We start from the raw sequence: 19395 nt of genomic DNA on the forward strand, positions 1-19395 counted from the left end.
TAGTTGTTCTAAATAACTGCATTAACAGTACAGAGAAAATAACCATTTCCTGTGGGAGTGACTTGATGATTTTGTTTTCAGAGTAGTAGACTGACAGAAGATATATCTATTCAGCTCTGCTGGGAAGTAGTACCCAGCAGTAAACAAAATTAGCCCACACCATGTTATTTTACCTATACCTTCCATACCTTGCTTTCAGGTTAGCATACGGTCAGAGAGGATTCAAAGGAGAAAGTAGAGTTTCATCACATTTTTCTTCCTGGGCTGATTACTCCTCCAATACTTCCAGGTCCTGTTCTATGACAGTTTAGACCACAACACTAACTGACCATGCTCAACCCTGCAGGTTTGCTTTAGCATCTATAATGGATGAGAACAAAAAGGAAATCATAAATAAGATTGTATAGCTAGGGAACATACAGGACCGAAATAACTTAATAAGTATTTGTAAAAAATGTAATAAGTCAAACGTATAAATGGAGGGAATTAAATGCCATGGTATATTTGCACAAAGCAATGTTTAAAGCAGAAACTGGAATAAATATAGATAAGTAGTAATCCTCTCTCAGCTTAACGAGGCCATTAGTAACAATTTTCAAGGACAAACTGAAAAATATCTTTTAAAATGGGGCATTATGTTAAGGAATTGAAAAGACTGATCCAAGGAAAACAATGAACTGAGCCTAGTTTTGCCTCCAATTCTGTATCCTATGCACAACCATTACTACTGGCAGTCAACCTATACTATCAGTCACCATACAATGAGACATAATGACATTATCTGTTTACATTGGTCTTGTTCTTATAGTGATTTATTTATTTTTATTTTTTTCCTAAAATTCACTGTGGAGCAGCATAGAGCATTTGGCTGTTGGCTTTTTTTTTTTTTTTTTTTTTTTAAGAGTATAGCAGAAAAGGATTTAGAAATAGAAAGAAAATATTCTATTCATTTTGGTCCTTTGAAATTAAGCCACTTGCACTTTATAAAGAAGCTATTGGAGATGACAAACCTGACATTTTTTTGCCTTGTATAATGCTGCAAAGATAACCGCTTTACAAAGACAATCATTCTTAAGAGTGCAAGCATTATTAGGTTTTCTCTGCTGATCTTCAAGGTGTAAGTGACAGGTAACTTAAATGCCCTGCCAAGTGCAAAATTTCTTTGCAAAACATCTCAAAAAATATGATTATCTGTTTTACATAAGACTTCACAATTCATATTATGTCTAATCCTTTAACATGTATTCTTCTGTTTTCTCTTTACCTGCAGGATTTCTTGTGAGCAGTGCATGTGGCTTTAAGTATTAGAAAAGTAAATGGTGCCTTGAAGAGCAGAATTAAATTCAGAAGCATCCTGCACTGATAGAAAAATTACCTCTACAATATATTCCTGCAGGCAGTTGTTCTATTAATTCCTGGAAACAGACAAATATCGATCTAATCCCAAAAGTAACAACTGTCAGTATAGCGAGTTCTCTGTGACCCATATCGTGTCTCTAACTCTGACAAGACAGACGAAGAGCTCTCCAGCTGGGAACAGAATTATGCCACCATTTTCTGACATTCTCTTTGATTTTTTTTTTCCTGTCAGCCTAGTTGATCAGTAGGCGATGTATTAATATAAGCCACCCAGCTGAAACAGGTTCAGAATGTGAAAGCCATGAAGACAAGAGAAAAGAGAGAGAGTTGGGTCAGACCAACTTAGTTTTCTTTTTCTTATAAGAAGTTTCTTCAGGCATAAATGATAAACTTCATGTTCTTTCCTTCCATAATGCTGGTCACACTGACAGCTTTCAGACAACAGCAAAACAAGCATTTATCAAACCAACTCTTTGCCAGTGCAATAATCCAGGATTGGGTGAGAGTGATCAAGCAGAGGTAGGGCAACGAACAGTGAGAAGTAGCATGTGGTGCTTGCAGGTTGGCTAAGCACTGTTGAGATCAGCTGCACAGAGCAAAGAAAAGCAGCTTGAGGGTCCTAAGGTGCTGTCACAAGGACATAGTCTGAAAACAAGACTGTTTAATTAGCGAGCTGAGATACTCCAAATCTCTGAGTCAGCCTTTCAGAGCCTCTGAATGCATATCTGAGTCAGCCTGAAAAGAAAACTCTTACTGGAGGAAGATAAGGAGAAAGGATCTAGCTTCAGTCATCAAACAGTTACAAAGGCAGGACTGCAAGTTTGTTCTGCAGCCAGTGGAGGCTCAAGAAGCTATCCCTGAAAGCTCAGATACAACTGTGAAGCAACCTCTGTGCTAACCTAGGCATTTTCAAGCCTGAACTAAACTGCTTATATATGCCTCCTTCCTCCACAGTGTGCCTACAGAACAACAGCACTGACATCCGCTCTTGTATCAGATCTGTGAAGGCTGCCAGTGTTGTTTGAAGTTTACCAGCCAGATGGGAGTTCAAACAAAGTCAAGCACTGAACAGTATCATCTCATTTTGGATGTAAGCACAAGGTGAAATCGAACTTTTAATCAAACCAGGAGCCTTGCCTGCAGACTGCAGTACTGATGGGACATTAGGTCAACAGCAGTGGTCACTGGTAAGGGGTCTAATATCTTTTCAGAGAAACTGTTAAATCCAGTATTTCTTATTATTTTCCAGTGCTTCACTCAATGTGAGGTACTGATTTACAAGTAGGTTTAGGACTTGAGGGAGAGAGATCAATAGCTTTTTAGTGAATACTAAGTGCTATTTGTGACAATTCAGAATATAAAACAGCCCCATGCTGTCCAGCTCTCATATCGAGAGAGAGAGGAGCAAGACTCATTGACCTGAAGGATGAGAAACCGATGCTGAAATTACTTTTTCATTTTCACCCAGACCTCTGACTTGACAGCAGGATTGGGTGATTATGTACCACTGGACAAAATGCAGAGTACAGAGAGACTGCACTCTGCTGGAGAAGTCACAGTTTAATTTAGGACGGTCATATATGTTCCTAGGATTACCTAGGCAGACTCAGTGAGTATCAGTTAAGATATACACAATCAGACTGAAGCTTCTGGGGAAAAAACTTATTGTCCAGGCAAAAACCTGTTGCTCTTGCATGGCACAGCCAGGTTTTGTGCGCAGAAAAACTTGAGATGGATCAGATCTAGTGTGTGCACATCTATGGACTGTTACAGCCTGGGTGCACAATTGCAGTTTCTATATAAAAATCAGGTTTTCTACAGCCATACTGTATGTTTCCATTATGTATTAAATCATTTTGATGCTCTTCTGAAGTACATGACTTACTTTACAAATATATAGCACTGTATAGCAAATGCATGGTAGTCCAACATGCTTTGGAAACACAGGACTAACTGAATCAGATCATAGATTTGATCTGTGGATGCGCTGTAGAAATGTTGTACTGAATACCTGTTATTAATAGAGTATTATGAGTAGGTCTGTTTAAAAACACTTTTGTTTGGTTCAAAAGGGCTAAATCTTCTTTACGTATACAGAAGCTCATGTTCCCCAAAGGAACAGAGGAAGGAAGCAAGTTTAGGTTTTCACTTCCTGGGCACAGATATTAATTAAAATGGATTAATTTAATTAACAAGAGCCACATCTTCATTAGGAGAATTTGAGCTACATTCCCAAGAAGCTTGCAATTCACTGAAAACGTGTTTGGAAAATAAAACATTCAATTGTGATGATAGATATTAAAAAGTGAAAAAAGAGCTTGTTATTAAAAAAAGAGAATTATTAGCACTTAATCCCATCTGTTTCTTGTGCTCATGGAGTTTAAATTAAACTACTTTATTTCTGTCTACTAATTAGGACTATTTATTACTGACACTTCTCAGATATTTATACAAGAGTTTGAATTACAATAGTTATTTTAATATGGTATAAACACAAATAAAGAATGACTCTTGAGAATCTCTGAAAACACTGAGTAATGTCAAACCCTAATGAAATTGGTGGCAGTCATCACGCTTGGAAGAAACTCTCAGCGAGTTGTAGGATCAGTCTTTGTCAGCTGAATTCTGGTTTCTCATTAAACTGGCTAAGCACAGTGCACCAGGGATAGCTAATCTACAAATCATAACTGGGAGATCAAGTGAAAAGGAAATCTGAAAATTCTTGTAATAATTATGAAGTTTGTTCCAAAGGCAGTAATAGTGAGTGTAGAAATATTTATCCCTGAAACCTAATTAGAAATTAACAATTCAGCTAAAGACTAAGTTGAAGTGAAAAACATGATCAAATATTTACCTAATTATTATGATGAGTTGTGGGACTAAAAAATTATAGAAAAGTGTTTCTTTATGGCTGTTTTCAAAAATACCTTGTCTGTATTGAAAAAGCAGAGAGGAGGGCAAATAGTTAAGTGGTATAAATCTCTTAGCAGCACTACAGGTAGGTCCTGTATTGTGGCACTTCTCATAATTGTAATATTCAAATTGATGGATTAGAACCTCAAAATTCTCATTTTTATCAGGAACCTTAATGCAGTGAGGTTGATGGAAGCGATATCACCGGATGCAAGTATGCAAACAGGAAAGGTATAACAATCTCAGGCCTTTAAGGTAGTTTTCCCAGCTGTTTCAGAATGCTGATGCACAACAAAGGCATATATGGAGGAACACCAAGGGAAGGAAAGAAATAAGATACAGTTTTCAAAGTGGAGAATGAACCCTGAGAAAAACATTAGCTGAACTGAGATACAAAAAGATTTAAAGAACACACACACACACACAAAAAAAAAAAAAAAAAAGTTGTGAAGAAAAATCTTTCAGCTTCTAAAAATAAGTTAAAGAACACTAGATAAAGTAGATTAGGAAATGCTAAATATTAGTATTTTTGTCAATACTTGGGTTTGGTAAAAATTCTAGTTCTGTCGATTTGGTCCTTTTCCATACGGGATTTTAAAGAGCCATTTATTATTGGCAGTAAGTCATTAACATCATCCTAATCATTCTCATCTAACTCTAAGGATTTTTTCCTTACTCCAGAGTGATAGTAAGTACCATTCCACCAAATGGAAATACTTTAAAAGGGAAGACTTAGAAAATTTCCAGGAAAGACTTACACTACAGCCCCCAAATAACATTTGCATTATTTCTGTCTTAATTATGCTTAATTTAAACAAATATTCCTGTTTCTATAAGCATATGTCTACAACGCAACAGAAGTCTGAAAATGATGTTTATTAGAAGTACAATTCCAGTTATTAAAATAAACAGTTATTTTCTGTGGTGTCCCTCAAAGACAGCTGGAAGCATTTGCCACCAAATCCATTATATCCTCAACAGATTTTTTTTTTTTTAAACTATTGCTTTCAGCTCAAAGAGAACCACTAATCTGCATGTATTAATCCCAACGTTAAAAAGCATCGATCTGCAATGCAAGCAATACACAGATTGGCAGAAAAAATGCATTTTGGCCAGATAGCAAGTATGGTGAAGCCCTGGAATCATTATTATCCAGCCTTCCTTACCACTTGGGTGGAAATGATTCTTGAATGGCCATGCTGAGTTGACATCAGCATTTACATAGGCAGGAAAACCCATAGAAAGATAAGGAGTAAGGCAGCTTTGGAACAGAGTGGGTTAGATCACAACCTGATTGGAATCCCAGAGCAATCCCAAAGAAAATTTAGATCTGAAAGCTGACTTCATAAGAACCCTTTCAGGAGGTAAAACACCATGCACATAACAATGTAGGTACTATTTTCACATTTTGCACATAAGTACTTTATATACATCTACCTTACTTACCTTGTGCCGAGAGTGGTATTTCAGACATACTCCAGGCCTTTGAGACATAAGGCTGCGGCAATCTTTAGAACAGCTGTCATGAAACATTGACCAAAACAAGTGTCCTAAGACAAAACTTTATGTATTGTTTCAAACAGTAACATCAGATGTGCCCTTATTGAGGCATGCAGGGCTTTATATGGAACTGGTATCTTCTGCTGAAAAGCATTAACCAGGTGCTCCGTTAGCAAAGTAGGAAGGTAAAAGCATGAAATTTTAGGGTAAAAAACCAAACCAAAACAAAAAACTATTCCTAACCAAATGCAAGCTTTATCCAAGGACAGACTTACACGAAAGGAATTCTTGTACAGTTTCCACACTGTGCTAACCAGGTTAACTGAAAGGTATGTTAAAATGATTTCAGTGTAACTTAAGTCAACCAAAACTAACAGTATTAGCTCTCAAGCAGTCACTCAAGCATACATGCAAACCAGTCTGTAAACAGTAGATTTTTCTGATTCAAGCAGAAAGCATGTTGCTTTGTAGATGAGACAGTCAAATACAACAGTATATGGGATATACACATTAAAAAAGAGGAAAAAAAAGAAAAAAAGAAAAAAAAACAAAACAGATCAGCTTCGGTAATAGCCTCATAGGCCTTTAAAGAGTTTCTCAGTGTAGTGACGGGTTTCGCTCCCTGAAGGTTGCTGAAGCTCTGATCGTAAGACAACCTTTCCCATCTTGACCCAGAGAACTGATTTGAACCTCGCTTGTGTAAATCACGGAAACAAGGACATGAGTTTCCTGACTGCAGGCTGGCATGGTCTCCATTCTGAATTTCTCCAAAACACTTTTTAACTATAAAATTAAAAATCTATTCTCTCCTGACATCCTGTTGAACATCTGTTTTCAAGTCTGGACAGAGGCTGTCAAGTCCCAGTTCATTTGCTTTGGGGCTGTTCTTGTCCAGACTCTCCATATAGGATGAATAACCTTCACTCATCTACTTCAGCTACGAAACACATGCCGGAGACACCTTTGATTTCACAGTACATCTGGAAATTTCCATTTTATGGATAAGAGGCCTTGAATTTATAGGATATTTTTTTTGCCTCAGGAAGATCTTGTTCTGCCACGGTTTTGACTATGAGACAAGTCCCACTACCAAGAAGATGGATTTCCCAGCCAGTCACATAAGAAATGGGACAGCACCCTTGTGAATAACTTGACTGATCTGGTACTTGTCCCATGTCAAGAATGCAAGGAAGGGTGAGTGTGCAGTATACTTGAGAAGCCTGAGCCTGAGAGCACTTTCATGCAGTGCTTTAGATACTTCTAGGCATGTGAGCTGACATGGCAAAGGGGAGGACTGGTTAATTCTGTTTGATATTGACTTATTCTTCCATCACAAGAAAGCGAATACCAGTTTCCTGTTCCCTCCCTATGCAACTCAAAATTTTCATGTATTGTTTACCATATTTTTGTGTTGGTGGTTTTTTTTTTTGTTTGTTTGTTTTTTGTTTTTTTTTCCCTGTGTTGAAAATACTAATCTATTTCATCTGTCCTTGGACAAAAGAAATTCTGTTCTTTGTCACCCATGTCTGTACTTCTAGTTCTAGTTTAGCCTTTCTGAGATGGGTAAGCAGTACCACAAAGTGTATTCAAAATGGAAACATACTTTTTCACCTAATCAGCTGGAGGGTGTATATTCTTCTTGACTGAAAACTTACAGAGGTGGAATAGAAGACAATCCGTCCATTTCATTTAAATACCTTAAGTGGGGTGGATTTTGATCAACGTTTTGAAAACATGTTTCCTAAGCTTTAAGAAAGCTGCTAAGAACCCTTGAACTGCATTATCTTGAGAAAATCGGGCATCTCCACAGGATCAGGCTGTAAAATGTTATCTACACCCAGCTCCAATGACCTGATATTGCACTGCCTTTAGATTTAGTAGAAAACAAAATAGAACCCTGGAGGGTTAATATTTTCAAAACCAGCCCTGGTTGAAGACAATCAGTGCAGCTTTTGATAAAACTGATCAAAGGGCACTTCTTGACAGCTTGGAAACCTGAAATTCTATTACTTGCCCTCTTTTAGTTTTGCTCTTTCTTCTCAGAAGACCACTGTTTGTTTTGCATAGTAGGAAACATTATTCCTCTGTTGTTTGGCTTTTGCACAGGGGCCCTCATTTCATTACACCAGAGTAAAACTAGTGTGAGATTAGGAATAGGTTCTTTGTGCTCTGCTATATTAAAACCTTTTTTTCAATTTATCTTTCTTTTCTTTCTCTCTCTTCTACCTCTTGGCCACAATTTACACATCAGCATCTTCTGCTATTGTCTTTATATTGGCTGAGAATCCCCTTGAAATATTCCTATGGAGTTGCTATTTCTCCTCTTTCCATTGAAATTGAAAGTGTTTAAGATAATGTAATTGGCATTAAATTTAAAAAGAAAAAAAAATGAATGGGGTGAATTACTAAGATCCTCTCAAGGATAGTTTGTGTTGAGGCTGCAAGGCCAGTGTAAGAGGGCAAAATCATGATACCTTTTAAATCCTGGTGCTGATCAAGGGATATATAGATCCCCCATTGACAAGTAATTAGGGGCACCTTAAAACTACTTTCCTTTAGACTGAGTACAAAAGCTGCAGGGCATACATCTCAGCTCCATACCTTTTCACAGGAGAGGACATCTCATCTGGCCATTTAACCCTTTACAAAGGCTGACTGGAATTTAATCTCTCTTTCATAATCGTTAATTAGTCACCTCTCTCAGCACCTTAACATTTTTCTTTCATACCATTTGGAATCAGGACACTTCGCAGAGAACGGCACACAAATTAAACCAAGCATTTAGTCAGTAACAGTCTGCAGTCAGTTTGAAAAGCCTTTCAGGCACAGTGTCTGCTCTCTTACACTGGTGGAAAACTACAGGAAGTCTAAAGATCTCAGTATCTAACCTTCCTTCTTATTCAAGAATGCTGCAGTTGTAAAACACAATGCAGTCCTCATAATTCCTTTGAACCAAACATTGAGATAACTAGTAGAGAAATGCTTAACTGAGAGACCAGCTAACAGTGATAATTTCTATGCTATCAAATCCTTATATTAGTCATCAGTTAAGTTTAGAATTGCTTTTTAAGCTTCTCTATTTAAGCTCATAGCTTTAAAATGCAAGTCCCTGCATTCTCAATTCGTTGCTGCTTATTGAGCATTTGGGACATAAAGCAGCAGCATTGTTTCCTAATTTGACTTTAGAATAGGGAGAAAAAAAAAAATATCTTACAATTCACCACAGATGTTCACAGTGGAGACCTCAGCAAGCCATTAAGACCTTTCTGCTCCTCAGTTTCTCCAGTCATATAATGGAGTTGAAAGTCCTACCTTACTTACCTGGGATACTGCGTATAAACCAGCTGGTGTTTGGTAGGGGGTTTCAAGAGGAAGAATATTTTCCAAATGCCAAACATCATAATTCCCTGGGTAACACATCTGTGAAAGCTCTTAAAGTAACACCCTGCCTTTGAACACATTTACAGAGGACTTGAGTGGGTGCATTTCCTATTCAATTGCTGTTTATTTGTTTATTTTTGGCAAGTAGATGTTTCTGCTTACACTCCAAAAGGATGCAAGTCACAGTTTCAACAGTGACTTTGGGAAAACCATTAGTGTCAGTGGCAACCCTGAGAAAAATGTCCTCCCTTTCATGGGAAAAGGACAAGTCTTTCTAGGAGGCAGTGTTCTCCACAGGGCTGAGGATTCGGATAACTGTGCAAGGCACAGAAAAAGCACAGAAAATTTTCATTTTTCTTAAAAAATGAACCAAAAGAAAAGAAAAAAGTCCTTCAATGTTTTTAAATGATTGATTTTTTCCCATTGGAACTGACATTTTTCATTAAAAATGCTTTTTGGCAGAAATGTATCTTTCAATTGGAAAGCTTTCCACATGAAAAATTTCAGACAACTGTACTGTAACAAATGCAGCAACAGTGTCTGATACAGGGCAATTTCATAACTAACAATATAGAGAGCTTGGTTTTCTAACAACAGAGCATTCAATTTTATATAATGCTCATGATTAAGCTGTGTGGCTTCAGTGTGCCCACTCACTGTACACAGTACCGGAAGAAATGACATTCTTGGGAGATAATGAACTTGCTCTTCTGCTGATGTGTCAGGAACAGCCAAAAAAGGACATTACAAACCAGGGCTAAGCTTGTAGTTGAGTTTAGCCCTAACATTAGACCTTCTGTATATTTATCGCAGCTGAAATATATGATCTAAGGAAGGTGCTCTAGACACAAAAAGGACTTGAATCCAAATGCATGACAGTAGATCCAGGTTCTATCCCTACATGATGGAAAAAAATGCAGTGTAGCAGGACACTGAGCAACTTAACTCCAAGGCTTTTAGGCCTTTTCCACCGATTCCTTCCCAAAAATTCTGTGGAGTCACTGAAGATCTACCCAGTGCCATTGGTGGGTCCTGGATCAGACTCAGAGTGACATTCCTTTTCAAGGTGGTTGTCATTTCAAGGCAATTAATTTCCAAAATGAATGGATTTAGATGTAATTTCCCTCTTTTCTGCATCGCTCTTAAAAACACCCAGGTCCATAGGATTACTTTATTTTATTTCCTACCAGAATCACAACAATGGACTAGACTCTATTTGCCTTCTACTGTACATGGCATTTGAACAAATCCCATCTAAATTCCTTTCTTGCTTTAATAGTGGCTTTGGCAATTAGATTTATAGGCCATCTCTGCTCTGGCATTTAAAGTCCCTTAGTACTAAAAAAACACTACTCCTTAGGAACAAATCTTCCCTCTTTTTTATCATTCAATAATCTTAATGACATAATGCAAAAATGTTTATTCAAAAAGTAACATTTCATTCTGCAGAAAACAGCGAGAAAGCAATTTCATTATATAAAAGTCAACATACTTTTAATGTTGTTCTTAAAAGCTAGCTGTTTCCTCATTTTTCACATACATCTTCATACATCTTGTAGGCTATATATTATTCTAATTATTGTATTTACTACAAACACTGCATATACATCACATGTATTCACTGATGACTAAGCTTAAGAAGTAAGAACTTAAATTTACCTGTTATAATTTTCCAGGAGACTCAAGATATTTCCAATTTATCTTTATGAGCAAGAACAAATAGTTCTTTTTTTTTTTTTTGCCCTGCAACATCCTCCCTAACAGTATCTCTGTCTTAACAGCTGTGAATCTTATTCCAAACTATTTATGTGTAGTGGTCTTTGCTGCTGGTAAAAAAACAAGCCTCCTCCCCAGCTCCCCTAGTGTTGTTGCCCTTTGCACTAGCCTTTTTCATGCTTGCTCCTTATTGCCCTTCCTTCAACCTCTGTAATTTAGAAGACTATTTCTAAGTGGCAATGCCATTCTAGTGTAATCATTGGTTTAATCCCTTTAAAAGTCTGCGATCTCTTCACTGGATAGGTATTGAACATCTCCTTGAAAAAGTAAGATTTTTAGATCCACTTTCACTCTCTAATCTATAGCTATTAAAGACATTCAATGCTTTTCTTTTAGCCTCATGCTTTTCTCAGACCAGAAACTGATGGAAGTGGCCTATTCTATTTTTACTTCTCTAGGGCACTGACTTTTTATGATAATGTCAGCTCTCCTTGCTATATACCATAAGGCTGCACCTGTCACCCTGGTAGAGCTCAATACCTCCTTTTAAGTGTGGTCCAGACTATTAGATTTTTAACTGATATAAACCAACATAGTTCCATTGAAGATGTGTTCATGAACTGGGGAGGTGTCTGCATCACTACTGTCAAAAGGACTTTGGGTGGTCAAGGCTTGGGCAAAAAATACAGTATGTATAGGTGGTCTTTTAGGTATTTTAACAATCTGACACCAAAATCTGAATTTCTGAGCTAAAGTGCTAAACATTTTCCTGGGTGTCCATACTCAGCAGAAATTGGGATTCAGAGCCATGAGCAGAGATGTGGGATGTAATTGTTCTGTGCAGCCCCACCTGCACCCAACACATCAGATGCTGCTGCCTGCTACAGCCAGTCTGCCTGTGCACAGCTCTGCAGGCAGCACTGTCTCCTTCCCTGCCAGCCACTGCATGTACTCTGAAGGCACTGTCCTCCTTCTGTTGCTCCAGCTTGGGCCACACTGACCACAGTGAGCTCTCCAGAGCTGTGCCTAGGAAGTTATTACTGCAGAGCTGCCATCTACATCATCCACAATATAAATCCCAAAGTGAATTTAGGAATATATGCTCAACTCCATCATCTTTCAGTTGCATCCAGTGTGCCATACGTTGTCTCCCAAAAGCTTTTGGGAGAAGCAATAACTGAAGAGGGAATAGACTGCTTTGTTGTTTACCTCTGCAAAGAGTCCTCATGATCTTCTTTTGCCAACAGCTGCAGGTTAGATCAATTTCTGGAGTCACATTTTGGTATGATTTAGTGTGCTTGACAATTGAAATACAACCTTTAAAATACATATTTACTCTGAAAATGTAGTCATCGGTTATGACCTTCACCCCAGAAAATGAAGCTTGAAAGTAGTTGCAATCATGAAACCTCAATGTGTAAGATAAGTGAAAAATTTAGTTGTCACAGAAATACTGGAAAAGCACTCAAAAATGCTCGGACATTTGTGACTTCATTACTCACTGAAATATTTGAGACAAATTGTCAGAGACAGAAGTAAATTGTCATTTAAAATACCAAATGGAAACTTCCTGGAATGGCTGTTTAACATATAAAAGATTTTTTGTAACTTCTTGGCAGTGTTTAAACATGAATGGTGACAATGAGGCAAGACTTGGCTGAAGACACCCACTGAGAGTCCTTAAAGAGAAGGTACAATGTCTTTGAGTTTGTCAGCAGCCACAGGGAATTTTCTCCACCTCTCAGTGCTACCCCACCCATGGCCCCATTGAGGCTTTAGCCCTCCTTGGGGTCTCTCTCTTCAAGCATGCACTCTGCCTCAGTTACACTTGGGAAGCTGGGTCCTCAGATGGTGTTTTCAGCCACCTCAAATACCATTTACCTCATTTATATTTAAATAACCAACCAAAGAGATTACTTGTGACAGGAAGTAAGAAAGACTTAGAAAAGGTGTGCTGAGACTGACTTTCAGAGGTCATTTTTTTTTTTTGGTTAAGCCATGCTTTTTGGTTGTTTGAACTCACTTTCAGTGAATGTACAGAGTGCATGATCTTTACTTAATAGTGGTACTAACAAAACATGATAATATAATCAGTTACGATGTTCACATTCCCCCAAAGAAAAACCCAGAACACACATATGATCACAGTACATGCAATGCTAGATGATTTGTTAAATTACCAGTCTAAATGCAGAATTTGTACCATGTGCTTAATATAATCAGACCCACATTGTCCCATTGTATTGACATTAAATTCTGTTCTATACTGCCAGGCACATTTATTTTAGCATAACATGATATTATATCCAGTAAATAAAAGCAGTACCTGACAAGACAGCACTAGTTGGCTTTGCCAGAAAAATTCCTTTGTTGAGAGGGGCCAGTGCAGTTTTCTGCCAGGTTAGTGGGCTGAGGTGGCTCACTGAAATGTTAGACAAATACCAGAGTTAGAGCACAATTAATACTTTTAGTAACAGCCACCTAACATATTATCCCAGTCATTTCATAGAAGTTCTCCAAGTCTGGGAAAAAATGTGTATTTTTTCCCCTCAATCTCTCCCATCATTAAATGACTTTGATTGAGTCACTTTAACTGCATTACCCCTCAAGTTTCTTCTCTGTTTAGTATTAGTGAGCACCTAGTGAATCACAGGAACCTAAATCAGGAATCCAAAAGCCCATAAAATCTTGTTTGCCAATATAACCCAATGATGTCTTTGTTTGCTGTTATAAATTCAAAGACTTTACATAAATTACTTCCAATGTAGATCTTCATGAGACAAAAATGAGGTCAGAAGTAAATAGTTAGTCAATCCTTTACAGATCCAGTTTCAGATATTCACAACAAGCCATTTATAGATATCAAAATACAAAATATGATGGAAAATAGACTGGTACATCTATGGGGCGCTCATAGATATTTCAAACAAAAAAGGGTAAAAGTGATTATGCCCAGTGACTTATTTGATCATTAATTTTGGTTCAATTCCTCTCATAAATCATAAGGACTTTGCTGGATAATTTTTCTAAGGAAAATGAATTACTGTCATGACATAGTCCTTCCATGACATTTGCTAATACATTTCTCTGTCAAACTGTGAAGTTAAGTGTTTTCATTGTTGAGCTAAAGAGGCTTAACATTAAAAACTTATGGAAATGGCCTTAATACTGAGATTTACTTCTAGAATACTTTTGAAATGTAATATCCCCAGGTACTTTATAAAAAAAAAAAAAAGCTAGACTCCATTTTCAATGGCATTTGCTGAGTTTTTATCTGTATTCATAATCCAGAATGTGTTGTTATAAATAATGAATCAATCAGCATCTGCTATGCTCACAAAACAGCTGTATCTCAAAATTTACTGTTGGCCTGATTCTGCACCTCTGAGGTGGCTGAGAACTTTGCTTCTAGCTTCTGTCAGAAGACAATAAAGCATACAGCAGCAGTCCTCGTCACAGTCTTTGGGTGTGCATGTACAGGTATATACATTAGTAATCTGACCAAGCCAATGGAATCACTTTGCTGGCTGGTACCAAAATGAAAACGTCATTTGAAAAGGTACATTTTTAGGCTGCCATTACAGGAGTATAATTATAAATATGGAAATGAGTAGAGGATTAATGTCAGTTTGAGACCTCACATTATGACCTCAAACTCTCCTTCCCCAGGCTTTGCCACCCAGGGGCAATACAATGTTATCCATGTGGTACTGTTGCCCCCCACTGTTGGAAGGTGTGGTTTCCAGAGACTCAATTTTTGAGGCCTTTGTGTTCAGCATGAACATTTATCACACATCTATTTTGCCCTGACCCATTTGCAATTGATGGAATGCAGCTGAATTTAGCAAAACACAGCTATCAAATTACCACGAGCCAATAAACACTGATAAAATGTCCTGTATCAAATCTTACCTCATTCAAATCTGTCTTTGATGCCTTTTCAGCCTCATACATTAATTTATACATTCTGCCTTTACACTCCAAATGAATTTAAACATCCTACAAAACACAAACGGTTATTACAGTCTGCTGTTAAAAGAAAAAGGAAAACACGGTGGAAACCTTGAATGCATTTGATTAGCTGATACACTAGAAAACAACACATTTTGGACAGGCCAGCTATGCCAGGCATCTAAAGGCCCAAAGAAAGCCATGTGTACACCAGTTTCTCTTCAAAACTGCTATACACGTTTGTGTAACAGCACATAGAGTTGTAGGTTCAGAGATGTAAGGCCCTCAGATGTCAGCTCTCTGATGAGCTCTCTGTTATCAACCATCAGTGCCTAAACCAATCTTGAAGGAGTTTTTTACAAAGAAGATAACAAAACCTGCAAAAAATGAGAGCAGACAGCAACTAGTTTATTGCCATTTTACCCATAGTTACACAGTTTTCTTAATTTAAGTTCTGTCACCCTCGAGTGATGTTCCAACCAATGCCTACCATACTGTCATCACTCTTATTCAAACTTTTTTTAACCTGTTTTTGCAAAATTTATAGAATTTCCTGACGAGAAAACACTTGCACTGCATTGACCTGGTTATAAGATATAGTGTGTCCTGGTGAGCCATAAAACACCCCATTGTCATCTCTCATAGGATTCTTTAATACAAGATATAGAAGTGGAAGTCTAGGATTTTGATTGATACACTGAAGATGCTGTGGCTGATTTTATATAAGAAAAAAACAAAGATTTTTTTAACTCTTTATATAATTCAGATACGTTTGGTAAATTAAAGCCCCAAGCTAGTATGCAGTTCTCTCTCTGTATCACCTGCCAAATCCTTGTTCTGGGCTACGTTAGGAACTAATTCTTAGCTTTGACTCACATTTACTTTTATCACAGCGTAATCTTGCCACATTTCTATTTATTATTGTCCAAAATCTTACACTTTGATAGCGAACAAAAGTAATCCTATGTTTTAAATGTTTCCAGTTTCAATAAAAACTGCTACTTTCATCACTTACTCAGCAACAGCTAATACACAAATACAAATTTTATACAGGCAAGAGCATTGGAACTAAAACTACTGCAAAGGCATTGCACATTTCTTAAAAGTTATGCCCCTCATTTTGCTAGTTAGTCACATATTTAATGGCAGCAGGGATCTCTTCAGAATTGGCTTTGCTTATTTTGCTTTGTGCAAGATACTGCATGATCATTATTCAGGGTTGTAAATAATTCCTAATTACATCTCAAGGGGTCCATTTTGCCTACCTAATTCTTGAAGAAACTACTCTCTTCTGTTTATACAAGCTTAGGCCATATATTTAAGCTATAATGGTACAAACATTTACCTGCACAGCAACATGTCATAGTGGGACTGCTCCCATTTTCACATGACCCACCTGCATGCATATACCGGGAACGAGGGTATGAGTATGAAGGTTTCTGTCTTTTACAAAAAAAAAAAAAAAGGTAGTCTAAACATGATTCTGTTCTGCCTTGAGCACACAGTACTCACAACCAAGAACATGTGGTTAATGAACAAAAGCCTTTTACTTTTTTTCCTTTAACTCAGGCTGTCACTATCTGCATGTTTATTTGCCAGATGCATCCCAGCTGCTAATTAAGCTTGAACGAATTAAGGTGAATTGAATCTTGCCTGAGCATCTGCTGTTCTCCTATTAGCATGGAAGGCAATGAAAAGAAGATGATACTACATCTTTTAAAACACTGTTTATACTTAGAAATATTTCCTGCAATATACTAATACAGATTTTTTTCTTATAACAAATACCTTGTAACAACAAAATGTCTTGCAGCATGTGCCAATGGGTTGACTTGTAGTGTAGTTTTAGCATTTTTCCTGGTAGATTCTCATCATATGCAGAACTAGAACTAAAATTTTAAATTAGTTTCAAAGAAGAAGGAAGAGCCAGATATCAAACAGCTGAGTGGCTTGATCAGGAATGACAGAGGTATAGCTTCAATTCCTCTGCTTTTGTCAATACTCTAACAAATGAAAAATTCAAAGTAGTGCTAGGCTACTAGTAGTGCTACTAGTAGTGCTACTAGTAGTAGTTCTGTGGGACCTTCTTTCCTAGAGAAAGGAAATAACTTTCACAACACCCCTGTGAAAACAGTCCACTGTGTAGTCTGTTGGGGTTTTCTGCAGTCTTCAAAGGTTCATCCTCATGATGCAGAAAAAAGCTTTGTGAGGTGGTGTTTTTTTTTTTTTTTTTTTTTTTTTTTTCCGCAGAATGATATCCATCAAATGAGAAAATAGTCTAAATGGAAATAAAGAAGGAAGACATCTTCATGGCAACATCCTGTCAAAGTAGGGATTCATTTAATTTACAGTTTGGAACATAAATACCTTTGTTGCATTTCTCTTTGGTCTAGATTCATTTCAACTTATGGCCAAGAGTGGGAAAAACTTATACAATTCATATCTAGGAAGAGAAAAATTGGGTGAGTCCTATTATCTAAGCCCATAACAAAAGAGATATCATTGTGAATTATGCTACAGAGATACTGCCAGAGTGGCATGAAAGGTAGAAAAGACCATCTCATCACCCTTCTGTAGATTACTCCTTTATGGAGTACAGTATCAGTACTGAGGTTTTTCCTTTACATTTAACAAATACCTATCCTGTGATACTTTTGTAATATGCAATCAAAGGAAAAACAAAACAAAACATAAAATAGAAGGTAGGACAAGATATTTGACTTAGTCTACCTGTGCCAAATACAGTTACTGCTTAAGAAGCTTAAGAGTTTTGCCCCCTGTAAAACCACAGTTAGTATAGTATTAATAATAATAATAATAAAAATTAAAAATAGTTATGAAAGAAAAGCAAAAAGTGAGTCATTTTGATCTTAGAGACACTTTTAGGTTATTTTAGATGCAAAGAAAATCTCTTCATAAAAGAAATATAAAAATAATTAAAACTCTGTGCCTTGCAAAGGTGCAGACTCTGCTTTTACACAATTTGCAGCAAGTCTTTAGAGTGATAAAATCTTGAATATTAGATGTGCATCCCTTAGGGCTTTCATTTCATTTTTATACTGAAAAAAGGCTAATGCAAGTTCATAGTAATCAAAAATGGTGATAATTGCTACTACTAAAATTCTCTGTAAAAAGTTTGTGCTGTCTTATCGAAAAGCAAGTGAAAATTAACCAAAGCTGTCCAAGTTAACAAATTTACTTATTGCACAAGAGACAACTGGAATGTGAAATTTATAAATGTAAATGTCTAGAATTTAGAAATACAGTTCCTCATTTGTAAGAATGATAAATTTAAGTTTTGTAAATGGTGTATTTTGGCAATTAAAACTAAGGGTATTCAATGGTAAAACTGCTGAAATAATGTTTCTTGCTACATGCCTTCCCATAGGAATGTACTGTTGAAAGAAAATCTAACGGACCTTCTGTCCAATAATGAATGTTCCTTTGCTAAAGACAAATGAGAGTCATAGTACCACTTCCTGACTAAATATGATTAAGTATTAATGCCTATCGAGTTAAAAAAAAAAAAGAACAAAACAAACACAAGAGGTATTGATCCCAAATTGGATAAATGTATTTGTTTTATTAAACTTAACTGAATTTTGCCAGTTCATATTGGTAAACTGAGCACCATGAGAAGAGTAGTTAATCATAAGACTCTGGATATCTTAATGATACTTGGCTTGTCATGAGCATTACCTGAAACACATTTAACTATTTGGGTAAATTAATCTTCATCGCTAAGTTCTGTCTAGGTAAAATAAACCAGGGAAATGGCTCTAATATGCAAAGTGAGTGAATCTTAAATATAGACTGCAGGACTTAAATATTTCATCCATATTTAAATAAAATCTGAATATTTCATCAAATCTGAATATTCTATTTTTTTCCATCAGATATAAAATAGTGAAAAGTTGATTGTTTTTCTTCTTTCACTGGCACATCATGAGTTGAAATAAGCATGAAAAAGAACATCAAGTGGAAAATTATTGCCATTTTTTGTTGAGTCAAGGTTCATGTACTCTTCTTCATAATTTATTTTTAAAGTGTATCCAGAACAAATCTGACCCTTTTCAGCTAAGCCATGCAGTATTCTCAAAAAAAGCCTTAAATATCATTTTTTGGGGAATATTTGTGTTGAACAACAAAAAATGATGAAGCCAATAACAGCACGAAATCATTGTGACAATCAGGAGATAAGAGTTTCAGATCCAGAGGACTAGTTGCAAATAAACAACACAACACATTTTGGATGTTAATTTTCAAAAATTAAATTATTAATTAATTCTTGAATAATTCATAAATCATACTTCATAACCACGATGAATAATAATTATACATAAAATAGGATGTGCAGGAAAAGAGATTACAATTGATATTGAAGAGATAACAATTGATATTGAGTTGATGAGAAATGAGAAATACTCAATATATCCTTCCTTACGGATCCGCTAATCTCTAAATTACAACTCTTTTGTGGGTTTCTCAAAAGCAAAGCACATTTGGTACTTACACTGCATCATTTCCATAAGAAGACAGACTCTTCATACGTGCCTTCTCATGGACCAGAACTGG

At 36.6% G+C, this 19395-nt stretch overlaps 1 long non-coding RNA gene across 2 annotated transcripts in view; it reads right to left on the reverse strand.

The window, feature by feature from the left end:
• LOC310905446 overlaps positions 1-17277 on the reverse strand; it is a 33677-nt gene extending 16400 nt beyond the window's left edge. Inside the window, exons 1-4 of one of the 2 annotated variants that reach the window (XR_014589047.1) lie at positions 16217-17277; positions 14782-14868; positions 13196-13291; positions 5719-5791 (exon numbers count right to left, since the gene is read on the reverse strand). This is a non-coding gene — a long non-coding RNA (uncharacterized lncRNA). Of the gene's footprint in view, positions 1-5718; positions 5792-9528; positions 12117-13195; positions 13292-14781; positions 14869-16216 lie in introns of those variants that run through there. The other variant, XR_014589048.1, reaches the window with a different exon arrangement.
• Between the last annotated feature and the right edge of the window lie 2118 nt (positions 17278-19395).

The sequence above is a fragment of the Anser anser genome (genome assembly GCF_964211835.1).
Source record: "Anser anser genome assembly, chromosome: 11".
Taxonomy (NCBI): domain Eukaryota; kingdom Metazoa; phylum Chordata; class Aves; order Anseriformes; family Anatidae; genus Anser; species Anser anser.